This window comes from Pithys albifrons, chromosome 4 (genome assembly GCF_047495875.1).
Source record: "Pithys albifrons albifrons isolate INPA30051 chromosome 4, PitAlb_v1, whole genome shotgun sequence".
In the NCBI taxonomy this organism is placed as follows: Eukaryota; Metazoa; Chordata; class Aves; order Passeriformes; family Thamnophilidae; genus Pithys; species Pithys albifrons.
In genome coordinates, this window is record NC_092461.1 from 96,498,390 (window position 1) to 96,516,792 (window position 18,403).

At 36.1% G+C, this 18,403-nt stretch overlaps 1 protein-coding gene across 4 annotated transcripts in view; it reads left to right on the forward strand.

Moving 5' to 3' along the window:
- The window catches only part of CDH10 (cadherin 10), a 97,221-nt gene that overhangs the window by 12,220 nt on the left and 66,598 nt on the right, over window positions 1-18,403 (forward strand). The window contains exon 2 of one of the 4 annotated variants that reach the window (XM_071555015.1): window positions 8,793-8,872. The exons of the other annotated variants lie outside the window; for them this stretch is intronic. The gene's annotated coding sequence lies outside the window, so the exon portion shown is untranslated. The remainder of the gene's footprint in view (window positions 1-8,792; window positions 8,873-18,403) is intronic. 4 annotated transcript variants of the gene reach the window in all.

Below are 18,403 nucleotides of genomic sequence, written 5' to 3' on the forward strand. Positions count from 1 at the left end.
TAAAGAATATTCAAGAGGTAAAAAGTAGAATGTTTCGGAGGGGGTTTAACGTATAGTTTAAGGGTTGCTTAAAATGTATTCACTTATAAAAGCTTTGACTAAGGCAGGAAACATGCTTCACCTGGAACACAGAAAGAGGCAGACAAAATATCAAGCATAGGTACGGAAAGATGATGTAGTATGTCATAAATTACCAAAGGAAAGTCTCTAGTGAGATGTATTTGTGTTCACGTAGTGCAAAAAAAGCAGAAATACAACTGTGGCAAGTCAGTTGACTTTGTGGAGGAACAGAGAGGTCCTTGGATTGATTGATATGCATACCTGAAGCAATTCAAATAAGTATTCACTTGATTTCCTGAACAGAAGAGCTTTGAAATTTAGAAAGTGTTGTAAAGGTTGCATGAAAATGCACTGCTCCATCCTTCAATAAATGAAGGACAAGGCCATATGCAAAAGAAGCATGATACTCAGATAGAAAAAAAAATAATAGTTTGGCTAAGGATTAGAGAAGAAATAAATTCAACATGAAATTAAGAGAATTTGAGACAGTGTTATGTGGGTAAGACAAGTAAAATAAGTTGAAAGGATAAAAAGACTGTGGATAGATAAGAAAGTGTATTGGAAAGATAAAATAATTCAACCTACCAATGTCTTCAGTGAAGTTAGAGAGGGAAGAGGTAACATGGTCAATTAAGGAGATTGTTCCTGTTTGTGGAGCATTTGGAGGTGAAAAGAAAACAGAAGTTTGTGATTTTGTGATTATATTCAGGAAAGCCTGGAAATATGTATAGGGCCATTTCAGAATGTTTTTTAAAGAAGTGAAATTGCTAGAATAGCCTCATCTCTGTTGTAAAATCCCTTGCATGCCCTCTCTGAAAATTACACCTGTTGAACAGTAGATTTTCTCTTTCAATCCCAGTGTGCATAATTTAGTTAGAATTTTAGGTAGGTGAGTAAATACATTATTTATGCTGGAAATCGTTAGATCCTGTACATAAAGGAGAGACTGAAAATTGTCTGTCACCCAACTTGTCTAGATGATCAAAAGGAAAAAATGCTTTTTAAAACTGTTTCTGGGGTTAGTCTGTCAGATAAAGTTGATTGCTGATCTGTGGAACTTGTGTATTTAGTGTGTACTCCTGGCTGTCAAAATTATTTATATCTAGTGTGACAACTATCTAGTTTAAGCAACATGTACCTAGGCTGTGGCTGTGAAAGAGAAGATATCATCCTGTTATACAACTGCAGTAGTGTATAACTGACATGTCTCAGGGCTTGCATGCCTAGAGAAATTCTAAACAAGACAAAAAAGTCACAAAAGCACCAGTTCCCAACCACCATGGGTGCTGTTCTTGCATACAAAACACAGGTGCACCATCTTTTCAGACATCTGCAGAAACAGTCTGAAAGTTTGCTACTATGACTTTGTCCTTTGGAGATTGCAATACTCAGGACAAACTGGGAAGGGCTATTTAAATCGAAAAGAGAACTGCTAAATTAAGAGTAGTGACACTGATATGTATTTTTTGACATCAGGTTAAAAGATCTTTCCTTTGTCAAAGTGAAGTTGGTTGTTTCCTCACAAAGAGGGACAGAAAAGCCTAGGTATATATTAGCTGCAAATGAAGCCCTTTTTTCCTTCCCTACCTTTTACAGTGTAGAAATAATTTAATCTTTGATGTTTAAATATAGAAATATGACCAAAAAAGAAATCTCTTATTGAACTGATGAAATGAAGTCAACATGCTTCAGAATAAAACTGTTTTCTTGCAATGGATTTATATCCATCTTGTCTCATGTAAAGCACTGTGAAACAATGTCATGGAGATAGCTGTCATTTTTTTAGTACATAAAGAGTCAGTGGAATTTACAGAATATTCTGAGTTGCAAGGGACCCACAAAGATCATAGAATCATAGACTCAGCAGGGCTGGAAAAGACCTCTGACATCATCAAGTCCAACCTTTGATCTACTACCACCACGGTTACTAGACCATGGCACTAAGTGGCACATCTAATCTCATCTTAAAAACCTCCATGGATGGAGAATCCACCACCTTCTTGGGCAGCCCATTCCAATGCCTGATCAAGTCCAAGTCTTAAGTGAATGGCCCCTATGGGGATTGAAACCACAATGTTGGCATTAGTAGCACCATATTCTAACCAACTGAGCCAATAAAATTTAAAAGATATGGAAGTTCCTTAAAAAAGGGTACAAAAATATCCTGCCTTAAAAAAATTTTAAAAAATTTAACAATATTTTTTAATAACTTCATAATGTCTTGAGCAGAACAGAAACATTTTCAGTGAAACTAAACCGTTATGTGTCTAGAACTGTCCCTCCAACAGGGTTCAATCAAGTTCTCCTCATCCAAAGACAAAAAAACCTGACCTCCAGATATTCCATTAGTCTTATGATACTCTTAGACCAGGCTACAATTCTTTTTGAGCTCCTCAGAGTTTGTGACAACTGATTTACATGTGAAAGGAATGGTGACAATGATCAGCTCTCCTGCTTTCTCTTTGTTAGTTCACAGTTTTTTTACTTTGAAAAGACTGTATTAGAGTCCTTCTTACTACTCATTTAAAAAAATAATCCTGATGGAGAGTAAATAAGAGTTAACCTACACAGCCTCTTTCTGTGTGTTTTGGTACTTGCTGTGAAAGGCATTTTGGTTAACAGCAGCAGTCAGGTGCTCTTGTCAATTAGGCCATGCTTGAAGTACTGAGTGCTTTTTCAGGCAGAAGTGTCATGCATGTGAAGAACCAGGAGATTCAGGGCTGGACAGCACAGTGGAAGCTCCTCATTGTCTGTGGATTTCTGCTGCCCTCTTTGTAATTAGAGAGAAAGTTTGCCTCCAGGAAGGATTAAAGTCACCTCCTACTACATACTGCAAACTTGAAACAAAGAAAACTGCAGAAGTTTGAGGGCCAGTGTGTGCTGAGAAACTCATGTGCAGGACAGACCCAAGCATTTTGAAAATTACTTAAGCTTGTGTTTAATTTCCCTTACTATTGTTGCTGTAAAAGTCTGTAAAAAAGACTCCGAGCCAAGTTTTGTAGGAGACAAGATAATGGGCAGGCACTTTAATGAGCAACCCCGCTCATCCAGGAATACATCGACGCACGTGTACAAGCTCTAAGTTCTATAGCTTTTATAACATAACCTATCCAATCACTACTGTCCACATGTCCAGTTCCACCTCTGTCCCCTCCCAGTTCCCACCCCTGTTGAATTGGGGCTGGGGTCGTTGGGACCCTCTGTCTTCATCCACCTCCTCTTCTTCAACACACAAAGGTTCTCTGGACGCTCTCCAGGGCTTTGGGTCACGCTGCTCCATGTTTATGTTCTCTCTGATATGCTTTAATCAGGTACCTTGAGGAAGAGACTAAATAGCTGGCAGATCTCAGCTGCCTGTTCTGGAGCAGGGGTAGAGATAGAAGGACTTTATGCTACAAGCTGCTAAATATTAATTCACTAAAATCTACAGCATTACATCTACTGTGTTCCTAAAATCTACAAAATATGAAAATTGAAAAATTAAAAAACCCTTTCGGCATAGGATTTGGTCAGATATACAAATTTTAGCACATTTGATTTTTATATTAACACTGTGCAGATATGTACTCATATGCCTTGTTTTTAGATTAATTTTCTAGCAGAAAGTAAGAATAAAACAGCTCTGTAATTCTGGCGTTAACATTTTCTGGCTTCCAGTTAGACATCAGACTTCCATATTCGTCTCAGTTGATGCTTAGTAGTACTGGGACATAGAACTTTTTCAGACATTCATTGTTTCCACCTTGTTTTCAATGAAGCAGTAATTTTAATATCTCATGCAATTCTGAAAGGGCAGTGACTTTTTGCATAACCTTTCAATGTCCAATAAGTATTTGTCAGGTAGTTGATTTAATTGATTTAAGGAGCACAATGTGCATTCTGCTTTAGGAATGAAATGGACAGTTGGAATGAACGAATTTTACATAGAACACACATGAGCTTGTCCTGAAGAGAAGTGTAAAATAAGGACCTACGCTAAGCTGATAATTCTTAGTATCTGGGAGGTGCTTAATTGCACTTTTACCTTAGGGTGCATTGAGCAGAAATTTTTACATCAAAAGCATTAAATAGAATTATATATTTATCAAAACAGAATAAGTTATCTCACTGAAATACTACACTGACAAATATTTTAGTGTTATCAAATGTTTCACATAAGACTATAACATAAAATTATAAGGGAAATCAAATTACAAACTTTCATTTATGTGCTTTTTCCATATAAGCTTTTGTTCCTAAAATTGTAGTGGTTCTTGTGTCATCCTTAATGTGTTTCTGTTCACAAAATTTCCAAACTGATAAGCAACGTTTTTGTAACATTTCTTATATTCTAATGTTGCCCAACTATTACTCAGAACCTGATCATCATCTTTCTTTCTGAGCTGTGGGGGTTCTGGTATGGTGAAGTTCCTTTTACATTTATGTTCATTGCTTCTTCTTTCATATTTCCTGCCATCTATGGATGCTTGACTTTCATCTTTAGGATGCAATAAAAGAAATTAAAAATTGAATGCTTTGAAATCCTGGTTCTTGTTAATAAATGGTTTACTGTGACAGACTAAATAGAACCTGAACTCATTTGTAAGAAATTTTATTATGTAGCTGAAACATAATTTTTTTCTTTTTTATTTTTTTCTTTTTTTTATTTTTATATCAAAGTATATGAATTCTGGCTAGGCATACAAAATTTCTTCTAGTGGGTTGCTAAGTGCTGTCATATCTTTTCCAGTTATACTCTTCCTGGGCTATATAGCCAGGATCCACAAAAATTTGTTAAATTTGAATAAACCTAATTTAAGTAACAATGCCCTGAAACCACATAAGAGGCCATGTGGCACAGTAGCAAGAGGAAACAATGAAAAATTATTCAGACATCAACAATTATGAGATAAGTCCCTTACATCTCTCCATAAGAAAAGGCTAACTCTAGGTATCAGTACACACATTCAGAAAATTCCGGAGATGCTATGATACTTATATATGCTTGTAACTATATTTTTAGTGTTTATTCAGTTTTTACTCAGTTTTAAACATTGATTTTGTTGTGTACTCTGGTACTTTTAAGAATATTCAATGTCATCTGCAATGTTCATGGTGTACAGCTATAGTTCCTGGATAATTTTCAGTATATAAAGGCTAATATTTATGAAGATGTAATTAACAATAAAGAAAATTCAGTTTTGATCATATATCACTTACTAGCTACTAATAGGTATGTGAAGCAATGGGGCTTAGTGAGTTGCAGCAGGTTTTTTTGCATAGGCATGGACCTCATCTATTTGTGCATTGCTTCATTGTTTGCAGGATAGCAAAGACTTCAGAATCACTGCAGAGCTTCATCTTTATGGGGGAGAGAAGAACCAGGATGTCTAAATCATCCATCTGACTTGAGGTCTTGTGCCATCCTTGCTTCTGGAAGGATTGAGAAAAAAATTGTGTTTATGGGGGAGAGAAGAACCAGGATGTCTAAAGCATTTACTGGGAGCTGAAACACATAACCCGGGGTACACATAATGCGTGGTACTCTGAAGGTGTGCAGCTTTACCCACTTAACACTATGCAGGAGTGAAAAGCAAAGACATCTGTCTATAGTGTTTTGAGGCTTCCAGCATTGAGCAAGACCTGTGTAAACTAATCTAGTGTTGTCTGGCTACTTGAACTTTCTTGCACTTCTGGAAGTCTTTGCACTGAGTTCTTTGATTGGAAATGTTGTGGCCAGTTAGACTGTCACAGTTATAGGGCATTTATAAACTAAGTGGACAAGAAGGGAGAATAGCTCACAGTTTTGCAATAACCTGTCCTAACTCAGATTCATCCCTATCCACTGGCTATGTATCCTATTTGTATGCTTAAGTGAAAAAGCATGCAATGCAGGATAAAATAAAGCTGGGAACTTCCAAGTCTGATGAGGAAGTAGTTTGCCAATTTAATAAAATGTTGATTTTTTTTTTCTTTAAAGCAATATTGATTTGTTTCCTCTGCTTCATCTGCTTCCTCTGCTTCTTTCCTCTGCAGTCTCTTTCGAAATGTAATATTTCGTGTTTGATGATAAATGACATCTCGAATTAGACCTAAGTGTGATGTGAAATGGTTGAAATATCTAAAAAAATCAAACATTATATTGGAGACAGGTCATCCTTAATAGCAATGTGATTACAGTTTTCATACTGTTTTTCCTCTTTCAGACAGCATTTTTTCTGCACACTTGGAATCATTCCATCTTTCTTTCCTTGAAGAAGCAGCAAGTATATAAGTATTAACCACTTTTGTGTTCAGGCCCTTGGGCTGTTTCCTGTTTCCAGTGATGTTATAAGGTACATCTGAAAATTCAGTAGTCTAAAGTGACAACACTAAAAAAGCAAAAATGGTTGGTGGGCTACTATTAAACAAAATATGAGTAGGCATTTAGGTTTTCAAATTATGTTTATATCCCTAGAGGGCTGTGGAAGCCAGCCTGCAAATATTACTTGTGTTGAATCTAGGTTAACTGAACATTTTATTATTTTAGATTTCACAAAATAGGGTCTGAATGACTAAGATTGGCTCAAAAATCTTGGTTTTCCTACTTTGTTTGGTTACTGTGCAGAATTGAAAGATATCTGAAAATATGCGTTACATAATAGCCTTTTATTATTTTTTTCAGTTCAAATAAAATTAAGTTCAGGTTTGGTCTTCTGCATGTAGCATTTACAAGATTAAGGATGGATAGAGGAGGAAAAGGAATTTAATCTCCAAGAGAGTCTTAAGAGATGAACTGTACTATGTTAATGTGTGCTAGTTCTGTCTGTAGATGTAATTATCATTAAATTATGAAAAAAAGAATTAAATCACTGGGCTGGGTTTTGTGGATTTTTTCTCAGCTACAAATCACCTCAACCATTACTTCTTGCAAGTTCATTAGATACGGATAAGAGATTATCTCCTGTCCCATTTAGTGAAACCTTTCATATTTCTAAGTTGTAACTTATTCTTCCCTCTCACACAGCTTGGTTTTTTATAACCTAATGGCACCAGTATGTTCACCTGTGCCAGGATAGTCAAGATAGTTCCTCTTTTACTCTGACTTCTTTGCACCTCTCTTAAGGTGTGGTGTTCAAAATGGATCCATTATTGTAGCTGAGCCCTTCCCATTACTGCCTGATCTATCTATCTATCTATCTATCTATCTATCTATCTATCTATCTATCTATCTATCTATCTAGATCTAGATATAGATAAAGGTATAGATATAGATATAGATATAGATATAGATATAAAGATATACTTTATTTTTCGTATAGGTTGTAAACCTCCTTATACATGTTTCTTTTTTTAATCCACATGGTGTTATTAAATCATATTCAGTGATCTGTTTGTCTCACAAACATTAAGATGGTTGACATTTAGTAAGTTTTCTCTGTCCACAAGGCATGATAATTATTCAATCATTGGATGAATTTAGAGAGGATTGGATGAATTTAGAGAGGAATTAGAGTGGAAAATATATATTTCTAATCAAAGAATGACTAATTATTCTGAAACTGCTTCAGCCAATTCATGTTCTATAGTAATAGCAAATTCATTAGGACCAGGGCTTTTAAAACCTGTAAATTGCAGTGAACAGCATGTGGTCCTTGAGCATTTCTGATTTCTGTGCTGAGGTCGTTTTATTTTATCAACATATTAATGTGCTGCTACTGGGTAGCTGGGTTTTCTGAATATCTTGTCACTTGTTAACCCCATAACTTAACAGTTGCATTGCTTACAGCTGCACACTTTGTGCAGTGTTGTTCCACCCCCTTCAGGGAGAGTTCTCTAGACAGTCTGGGTTGTAAGCTCATATTATTATACAGATAATAGGATTGCAAAGCATGGCCATTCACATCTAAGTTCTTCAATTATTCTGTCCTGTTTAATGCAGATATCATAACATCTTCTTGCCAATATTAATTGTATTAGCTAACTGTCCTATAATTACTTCTAGAAGCAATGCCACTGTGAGAACACACTGCATTCTCTGACTTCATTCATTCTATCTGGAAAACATTACTCCTCCACTGAGTATTGAATGAAAATTTTCAGTTTTGCCCCTGGTTTTAATTCTCTTACAGAAATATTTCATCCTAGATGTCTCTGACTTTTCTTTTTGTGCATTGATTTTGTCTATTTTACCTCTTTCTTTGTCCGCTACTCTTTTATACTTGTATTTAACAATACAGTGCATTACATATATTCTGGTGCTTGCTTGCCTATGTTTTGAATGAAATGATGGTGGCTTAGCCAAAGTCTATTCTTTACTGCATTCCTTTACTGGTTTTGTACTGAAAAAGCTTTGGTTTGTGTCATAGTTTCTTTCAAAAACTGCCTTCTCCTTTGGTTTTCTTGTCTTTCCCGCACATAATATTATCATGATATCCCAGTCCTATGGGATACTGCACCAGCTCTCTATTATTCTTATCATATGATTTTCATCTTTTGAAACAAAAATCTGCAAGATTTTCTAGGTTTGCTCACTGTGCTTTCTTTATTAATGCACAGATGTCAAAGACATTTGAGAGATGCCTAATGCAGTACCTACTTCATCATTTCTGACTTGCTGTCACCTGTTCTTTTCATCTTTCTTGCTCTTAGACTGGTTTCCTATTTCCTATTTATATGTAACTTACATGTTTGTGTTAGCATACCTATGTTTGATCTTTAGAATCTTTTTTACTAAGTTAGTGCCTTATTCTTTTGTCCTTATTCCCTGCCAGGTCCCATAAGAAAGAATTCATCTTTGTTTAATACCTCAGTGAAAAAATGTACCCTACATCAGGACAACAAAGCAGTCCAGGTGATGCTTTCAATTATGAATTTATTTCCAGAATATTGTTCTATGGAACTAAAGGTTTTCCTTATGAGGAGGTTCGCTATAAGAAATAAAATGAGCTTATTAATATAAAGAGTAAGATGTTGTTACAGATATTTTGATATTGTGGAAAAAGCTTGCATACCTTGGCATAGATGAGCATTTATAGCAGCCCTCAGCAATTTGCAGAAATAAAGATTTTGGAAGGGAAATTAAATTGGAAAAGGTTATGGAAGAGGATTTGGAAAAACACCAGCGCACAGAGGCATTGAAGAGGCTGCTGTCCAATTGCAGAAAAGAAGACACACACATGCAGCACCTGTCAGGGCTGAGGATAGAAATGACAGGAGCAATGCTGCTGCTGTGATCTGCTTGCTCTGTGACATGGCTTCTTGCTGACCTCATTGTCTGTCAGGTAGTGTTTGATGTCTTACCTCACAAGTAGCCAGAGAAGTGCAAAACTTTGAACAGGGTGAGTGTGACTTTATGTCATATTCAAGGTTATGGACATTTTTAAACACCTGTCTCTCTCAAATCTGGTTTTGCTATTTATACTTTTTGTGGATTTGATATTTATTTTCTTTACTAACATAAAGCTGTCTGTCTTAGAGTTGCACTGGTGAACAAGGGATTGAAAATTGGAAGGTTTGTTCATAGGAGCAAAAAGAAATTTCATTTGAGTTCTTAAAACTTCACTCATATAATAGTACAAATGAGACATCCCTTTTACTCTCAAATAATGTCTAAAGAAAACAGAGGAAATGGTTGCTTGATATTTCCTCTTAAGTTTTGCTGCTGTGTTTATATATATATTTCATAGCATTGCAGTTCTGTGCTTCTCATCACTGAGGAATAAATCCCCATAGTTTCTGTCAGTGTCATAATATAACTTTTAAAAATATCTCACACTTTTCTCTGAGTGGCAGCAGTGAATATCTTCAGCAAGCATACTTCAGTCACCAAAGTAGTTGGCTTTTTGTTGCTGAAACTGAGAACAAATCCTTGACATTCTTGTAGTAATATAAAGATAACACTGTCATTGACATTACATTCTTGTGCTAGTCTGCCTTTCTCAAGCAAGTGTTTGGAAGAGGAGTAAAAGAAACACCAGGGATAAAATGAAAATGTTGGGAGAAGAAAGGATAGCTGTCAACATGCCACTGGAAATTGATGTTAAAAATGTAGGCTAGAACAAGTAACTGGTGAGTGACACTGGATGGAATTGGGAAAAGTGAATGGGATGTATTGCCATTTAATTTATGTGACCTTTACAGCCTGTTAAGAATCACTTTTACTTTCTATTTGGAGCCATTGATCTGGTGGACCTTAATAAATTGATGTAGGACCTCAAGTAACCTTCCTAATATGTTTGTCTAAAGTCCTAACCTTTTTGTAATTGCTTGCTTAACTGTAAAGCAAGCTATAAATGAGAACAGGAAGTTTTAAATGCTCAGCATTGCTTCTTCCCATGCTGACATTAGCATTAGGTCGATTCATTTTTCTTGGCAGGTGCAACAAATAATGTCTGTAGCAGTATGACAGAGATCCAGTCTGATAAACCTTCCAGAAGTGAAAAGCTGGATGCTGTCCTGGAAAAATATCTGGGCAGATTGGATAAAACAGTAATTCTTTAGCTACTAGTTAAGTCATGGTATGCTTTGGATGGAAATAGATTTACTTGCCCTGGAGTGATTTGGATAACAGATGGTCAGCATTTCCTATATTGACACTTCCTAAATTTCCACCTCCCTCCCCCTCTCCAAGTGTCTGAATACACAGTAGTATGTGTGCCCTTGTAGCTCTATATTTATGGACTTCCTAGCCAGCTTTTAGACAGTGGTGTTAGCAGAAGATATGAAATTCAGATTTCTCTGATTATTTTGTAACCTGAGAATTGTAAGGAGAGTCCATCACATACACTTTTGTGATCTTCTGTAGTGTTTCCCTCCCTGCAAGAGACTTGAATAAATCTGCTGGTAAAAATGCACTGATCATCTGGTTCTTGTGATCCCAAAAGAGTACCTTTATTTGAGATAATTTTCTGTAAGAAAAACAATAAAAGGTGGATGGATATTCTGGTTTAACCCTGGTAGGCAGCTGAGGACCACACAGCTGCTTCCTCACATCATTTGCTGTGGGATGAGGGAGAGAGGGAAGGGTAAAAATGAGAAAGCTCATGAAGAAAGTTTAATAGAGAAAACAAAAAATGAATTGAGGGTATCTAGTATGTTATGCTTTTAGTGGGATTAAGAGAGTTTTCTTTTTGCCATAGCTAAGTAAAAGTTTTAAAGTATTAATTATTTTTCAGAAGTATTTTGTGTTTGTCCAAGCTATCATAGTGTCAAGAAACTCTATATAAAATATTTCAGTGATATGTTGCATATATCTCTATATGTTTCACATATACAGATTTGAAAGGGTTTGCTTTTAAATATGCAGAAGTATCAGATTCCTGTTTTCCTAAGAAGACCACATTTTCTCAGGATAGCTTTCTCAGGGATCTGGGTGGTATATACATCATTATCTTTTCATTTATGGGGATAGAATAGGATGGGAATCTGTTTATAACTGAGCAGGCAGTCTGAGTACATTGTTGATTCAAAGAATTGGAATTAGAGAATTATTTTTTGCTGCATCATCGTGGTTACCCATTTGTGATCTTTACAAGGGAGATTTCCCTTGCTGATTTAGACATTTGGTAAGTTTACAGAAGAATATAGCGTAGAGAAAAATGTGTATATATTGCCTAGGACAGCATCACTCATTCAGAAATTATATTAAAATTTTGCATATAATACAATACAAGGTAGGAATAAGCCCTTGTACACACTCTGAGAGTTCTAATAGTCTTTAAGCTGCAAAGATCAATACATCATTTATCACTGGTAATTACTTTCAGTTTGAAAACAAGACTGTTGTTTAGAAAACCCCTTAAGTTAAATTATTAATGAAACAGTCCCTTGTTATTAAAAAAAATTAAAAAACAACCAACCAACGACAACAACAACAAAACCCCAAACTAACCAAAAAACCCAACATCAACAAAAATCCAAAACAGAGACTAGATTGGTGTGGTAGAACTATTCTACATGCCTTGTATTTCTCTTGTACAATTTTTATTCAGTCACAGTAAATTCAAATGATATTTTTTCACACAGAAATATGTTTTGACTCCTAATTGACTTTTGATCAGAATTAAACTATAAACATTTGGTTTCCAATAATGATAGTAATTTATTCATCTTTGATTCAAGATGGGGAGGGGGGGGGGAAGAGGTACTTGTAAAATGTAAATACTGCATGAACATAAAATAATTACTTATTTAAACCCATAGAATTCAATGTGCAAGAGGAATATTGCTATAAATCATAGTTTTACTGGGATAAACACAATCCTACACTGGTATTGATTTCCTAGCTAATGGTATTTGTGAAAATATATCATTTTAATTAGATACATTTTTTGGTTAACAAAGGAAGTAATTGAATAAATCTATGAAATATGATTTCATTTTCAGTTTAACCATGACAGCTACCTTGCTATTGTAATACAGTATTCTGAAGCTGTCAAGCAGCCTGTTTTAGTTGTCTGTTTGCTAGGCAGCTGTGACAAGATGTGCACTGTGTGCATTTTGTTTTCTGGCTGTTGGTACACTTGGAGAAACATTAGGGTGAAATAGCAAGATTCATTGTCACTTTGCATATAGGCAAATACTCTATTTGATAGAACCTCTTGCAGCTTTGCATTGTCAGTTTTGACTAAAGAGCTGTTAGACAAAAGATCTTCTTGCCTGATGGGACAAGGGCCATGCAGGGCTGGTCAATATTGGTTGAATAGCTAATATTGGTTACTAGTTTATGAATGTCCAACAGCCATGTAAAAGAAACCTCTGAATGCAGTGGTAGGGCAAGAAAATAAATAAAGGAAAGAAAAAAAATGAAGAAAGAAAAGAAAGAAAAAAATTAAAGAAATAAAAGAAAGAGGAAAGGAAAGGAAAGGAAAGGAAAGGAAAGGAAAGGAAAGGAAAGGAAAGGAAAGGAAAGGAAAGGAAAGGAAAGGAAAGGAAAGGAAAGGAAAGGAAAGGAAGGGAAGGGAAGGGAAGGGAAGGGAAGGGAAGGGAAGGGAAGGGAAGGGAAGGGAAGGGAAGGGAAGGGAAGGGAAGGGAAGGGAAGGGAAGGGAAGGGAAGGGAAGGGAAGGGAAGGGAAGGGAAGGGAAGGGAAGGGAAGGGAAGGGAAGGGAAGGGAAGGGAAGGGAAGGGAAGGGAAGGGAAGGGAAGGGAAGGGAAGGGAAGGGAAGGGAAGGGAAGGGAAGGGAAGGGAAGGGAAGGGAAGGGAAGGGAAGGGAAGGGAAGGGAAGGGAAGGGAAGGAAGGAAGGAAGGAAGGAAGGAAGGAAGGAAGGAAGGAAGGAAGGAAGGAAGGAAGGAAGGAAGGAAGGAAGGAAGGAAGGAAGGAAGGAAGGTAAGGAAGGTAAGGAAGGAGAGGAGAGGAGAGGAAAAAGGAAAGAGAAAAGATAAAAGAAAAGATAAAAGAAAAGAAAAGAAAAAAGAAAAGAAAAGAAAAGAAAAGAAAGAAAAGAAAAGAGAAAAAAGAGAAAAAAGAGAAAAAAGAGAAAAAAGAGAAAAGAAAATAGAAGAGAAAAGAGAAAATAAAAGAGAAGAGAAAAGAGAAATTAAAAGAGAAAAGAAAAAGAAAGTCTAATTGATTAGACAGGATTTATCAGAGAAACAGAATATAAATACAATATTGAACAGAATAAAAAATAAAATATAGGTCAAAAATCAAAACAAGGCATTGATTTTTTTAAGTTTTCTCTTTGTTACCCTGCAGACCACAGTGTTTTTCTATCTTCATATAATATTCCAACAACTATATGCTTGCACACATACATATGTACACAGAAAAAAACCAAATAAGCAATTGCACGCTCAACTGGATAACATTAAATTTTATAAGCTAGCCAACCACCTCTCAGATAGCACTTGCAATAAAGCCTTTACTGTCTGAAGAGGTCCATTTATGTAATCCCAGTTCCAAAGCCTTTCATGAAATTATCTCACAGAATTCAGATAAAGAAACCAGCTAACACTAAAAAACCATAAAGAAATTTAATGATTTTTGTACTCCTGAATTTTTTTTTTTTGCTTTGACCTTTTTATGTTATTCCTAGTTCCTGATCATTTTAACAAATAATTACAGGCCATTATTTTGTTTATATGACTATTTACTTCATTTCCTCAGATCTTTGTTTTATCAAGGATTTCTCCTTTCTCTTTACTGAAAAGGATGAAAACTCTCCATCAGATGCTCATTTTCAATACACTGATATGCACTGGAGGTGCTGTATGTCACCTGCCAACTGCCAATTCCAGTGTTCCAACTTAGAAGTCTGGTTGGCCAAAACCTGTCGGGTTTCAAAAAGGTAACATGTCACCAAAGTAAACCTTGCCTGAGTTCTCACTTCCAAATCATTATTTTATAAGCAAGAAAAGCCAAAACAAGGTAAAAAAGTCCTTTTATTGTCCGAATTGCCTGTAGTAAAGAAATTGTGTACAAAATTTCTTATCTGCAAATGAGATTGAAACCTCACTCTTTTTACTACAGTGTATCATAAAATAAGTTAATTTGCTCTTCAAATGTTACTTTATGTCATTCTGTCACCCACCAAAAAATAAACAGAATACTTAAAAATGATACCTACTGTATCTTATATTCTTTTAGGATTTTTTTTATGAGTCTGTTGCTTGATTGCTTCAGACTGACTGTTTCAGAGCAGTAACAGTGGTCATTGGGGATGGGGAAACTTAGAAGGATGGTGGTTTCTGTCAAAAGGAAACCCATTCAGATGTCCAGAAGTTTGGAACATTTCAGTCTTCAAGTCACTATATAAAACAAAGAGGTTAGCCTGAAATTCAGTTGGACCTTTTTTGTTTGTTACATAAAAACTTAGGTCTTGCAAGTTTCAAAACATGTCTTCAAAATGTGTTAGCACCTTGGAAATTGTTGAGGAAACCTCATTTATTTAATTTTTTTGTGTGGTTCCTAGAGATACTAATTGATATTGCAAAGAGAAGGCAAGAGTGTGGAGAGATTGCCAAAATGCAACATTGTCAGAATATAACAACTATAATACAATATTCTACCTGGCTTTGATTTTTCTTCTTCTGAGTCCTTCTTGAATGACATGGCTACTGGGTAGCTTTCATTCCCTCTTACCTTTTTTTCTGTTTCATCTGCTATGAAAAAAATCTCTACAGTGTTGAACAATTTCAGTGAGAAAGGCGGTGAGAGATCCTAAGACTTGGTGATCAGAAAAGTCTTCTAGAGAGAAATAGCTTCAGTTAACCTCTCTGACTGATTAGCTGCCATCTATACTGAGTTTGAGAATGATTTTGGAGTTAATAAATTATATTTTGGAGGAAAAAAAACATTCTGGGAGGGGATTTTTAAACGCAGATTGGACGTGGCGCTGAGTGCCATGATCTAGTAAATGGACTAGAGTTGGACCAAGGGTTGGACTCGATGATCTTGGAGGTCTTTTCCAACCCAATCGATTCTATGATTCTATGAATATAAAAGAAAAATCCTACTTTTTGAAATAAATCCTGCTTATTCTATTCCATTCTATTCTATTCTATTCTATTCTATTCTATTCTATTCTATTCTATTCATTTTATATATATTTATATACTGTATTATATTTTCAAAGTTTGCATTTTACAATCATTTACCATGTCCTAGTGCCATGATATAAGTCAAACAGGGGGAAAAGAAAATTTAATACCACAACTGTAGGTGAGGAGGGTTTTTTGTTTGTTTATTTTGGTTTGAGTGTGTGTGTATGTTTGTTTTTAATGCATTCTTGGCCGTAACAATAAATTCTAAACTTAAATTCAACACCTCAGATCTTTTCTTAGGGGTCTGTCTGTGATCTTTTTCCCTTTCAGCCGGTCTCTATAGACCACGGAAACACATTTCAGATTAATGCCAAGCTCTGGGGAATTTCCCAGCCATTCTCTTGTTTTCTTCCCTTTACAGCTCTTTAAAGAACAAGTTTATCTATAATTATATGGGATTATTCCAGTCTTTCATAAGTCAAGTCACTGTGGCAGTTCACTTTCAGTTATGCTGGAAGATCTTTACTTTCCAAGGTGAAACAAATAAATACGTACACATATCACTGTGGGATAATAATTCCTTTCAATTTTTACCGAGTCAGAATTTTTTTCCTTGCTATTTGGTCCCTCTCCTTGCAAATGTCATTACTCTGGAATATCTTCATGCTTTACACTATGGATGACTTCCTTACTTTCTGCTAAGCAAGGTTTGGGCCTGGGAAAGGAGATCCAGGGTGATGATTTTCTACAATCTTTTTTTTTTTCCTTCTCACCCTCCACTTTGTCCTTTTTGTCAATATGTGCATTGCTTAACTATTGATTCTCCAGACACTGTGGACTATGTTTAGACCTTCAGGATGCAACCACTCATGCACTAATTACAAATGTCCTAAATTTACCTTACATCTTTTGAAGATGGGCTACTCATACTTACCCACATAGCTTCACTCAACATCTCATCTGACACAGGTTTCTTCATTTGGGGCAGCAAAGCAGATAGTCTTTCTATGGACTAAGAAGATTCTGCTTGTTATTACATTTCGTAGTTGCTCATCCATCAGGCCACCCTCAATTTTGTCAATGCTCTTTTATTTGAGTTATGCAGGTCCAATAAATTCAGCGTATTTGTAGCTCTTCAGAGCACAGATTTATCCTACAGGCAGAAGCTTCCTATTGTTTTCTTGTCTACCACACATTCTCCTTATTGAGCAACCAAATGATTTAACTTGACTAATAGTAAATCCATGACTATTCATATATGGGATACAGAATAGAAGCCTTTCAGAAGAGGATAAATGAAAGACTACTCAGTATGTACCCTGAGACTTCAAAAGATGCAGTTTGCCTTCTTGCTTGTCACGTATCTGCTTTGCAATCCTAGGTGATCTACAGCAATAGAATAATATTTTATTATTGTATTCTGTAGAGTAATAGAAAAGACTATGTTCCTTCTCTTCATCATAGATGAAGCAGTAATTAATGCTATAAAGATGGCTAGTGTTGCTGTAACTGTAATGATCCAAGAAATTACAGATGAGGTATAACTTTTTTAATGACATCAAAATATTTTACTAGCTTGTCTGCTGTATTTGGAAAAAAGGAAACCACAAAACTAAACAAAACTTTCTTTCAGGTTCACTGGACCCTTTTTTGGATCTGAAATAGAAAAAGTGGATTATATACAGAAATTTAAAAGTTTCTCTACTTTTAATTACATACCTATCAATTGCATTAACTCTGTAAGGAAAGAATGTATATACACGTATATAGTTGCAACCAATGAGATAGACTGTAGAGATTAACATGAGATATTTAGCTCTCAAAGAAGACAGAGATTTAATTAGTTTATAACCTGAACACAGAAGTTAAAAGGGGATGGAGAGAGAATATAATGTCAGTAAAAACAAAAACTCATTTGACTTCATCGGGTTTTGCTTCCAGATAAGTTTTGAAGTTCTGTTCCAGGTTATCTTTGAAAGTATTTTCTTATTTTCCTTCAAAATCAGGAAAGATAAAATAACAGTTTTGGAAAAAAAAAGTGCCTCTTGTGGCACCTCTATGTAGCCCTTGACCAGTTAGCCATGCAAGTTCATTTCCAGTATAAAGTGGTTGCTGATTTCATTTCCACTCAGGTATTCCTTAGAAAAGCACACAACATGGTGTGTGAAATTTATTACATTATGGGAGAAAAAACCAAACCAAAACTAACACAAAAACAAACAAACAAACAAAAGAATTCAGTTATCTAGTTCTTCAGAGGAGTGTTCTTGTAGAGAAGAGTTCCTCTTCATATTATTGAGGTAGGTATTACAAGTGCTTTTCTGCATATTGATTATTTCCCCTGACATAGTTTTTAAGTATGTTTTGTCAAGAAGTGTTCTACATAGACTTGAGAGATGGGCTGATTCCAATGGGATGAAGTTCAACAAGGCCAAGTGCCGGGTCCTACACTTTGGCCACAACAACCCCCTGCAGCGCTACAGGCTGGGCACAGAGTGGCTGGAAAGCAGCCAGGCAGAAAGGGACCTTGGAGTACTAATTGACAGGAAGCTCAACATGAGCCAACAGTGTGCCCAGGTGGCCAAGAAGGCCAATGGGATCCTGTCCTGTATCAAAAATAGCGTGGCCAGCAGGACCAGGGCAGTGATCCTTCCCCTGTACTCTGCGTTGGTGAGGCCACACCTTGAGTACTGTGTTCAGTTCTGGGCCCCTCAGTTCAGAAAGGATATTGAGGTGCTGGAGCGAGTCCAGAGAAGAGCAACAAGGCTGTGTAAGGGACTGGAGCATAAGTCATATGGGGAGAGGCTGAGGGAGCTGGGGTTGTTTAGCCTGGAGAAGAGGAGGCTCAGAGGTGACCTCATCACTGTCTAGAACTACCTGAAGGGAAGTTCTAGCCAGGT